We start from the raw sequence: 524 nt of genomic DNA, 5'->3' as shown, positions 1-524 counted from the left end.
CGGAGGAGGGAGAGGGTTTTTACTATTTCTGACTTTAGTAGAGTGCACTGCGATGTTGCGGGAGGTACTTTAAATATCTGACCTCGACACTGTGATGGTATAATATTTAAGGTACTTCGCAGGTTATCTGACCATGGAAATGTGTGATGGGACGGTGCAGAGGGAGCTTAACACTAGGTCTGTCCCCGGGATTGTGTGATGGGACGGTTTGGAGGCAGATTCACTCTGTGTCTGACCCCGGGAGTGTGTGATGGGACGGGGTGGAGGGAGATTCACTCTGTGTCTGACCCCCGGAGTGTGTGATGGGACGGTGTTGAGGGTTATTCACTCTGTGTCTGACCCCCGGACTGTGTGATGGGACCGTGTGGAGGGAGAATCACTCTATATTTGACCCCCGGAATGTCCGACCTTCGTCAGCTGAGACGCTACTGTGTCAGTGTGAGGAGCTCCGACCCACTGTTACAGTGCACAGGGTGCGGGGGGCAGCGGAAACCTCAAACAAACTCAAGTCCGACACCAAGGCA

This window comes from Hemitrygon akajei, unplaced genomic scaffold, assembly GCF_048418815.1.
Source record: "Hemitrygon akajei unplaced genomic scaffold, sHemAka1.3 Scf000035, whole genome shotgun sequence".
Lineage (NCBI taxonomy): Eukaryota > Metazoa > Chordata > Chondrichthyes > Myliobatiformes > Dasyatidae > Hemitrygon > Hemitrygon akajei.
Note: the sequence above shows the minus strand (reverse complement) of the source record.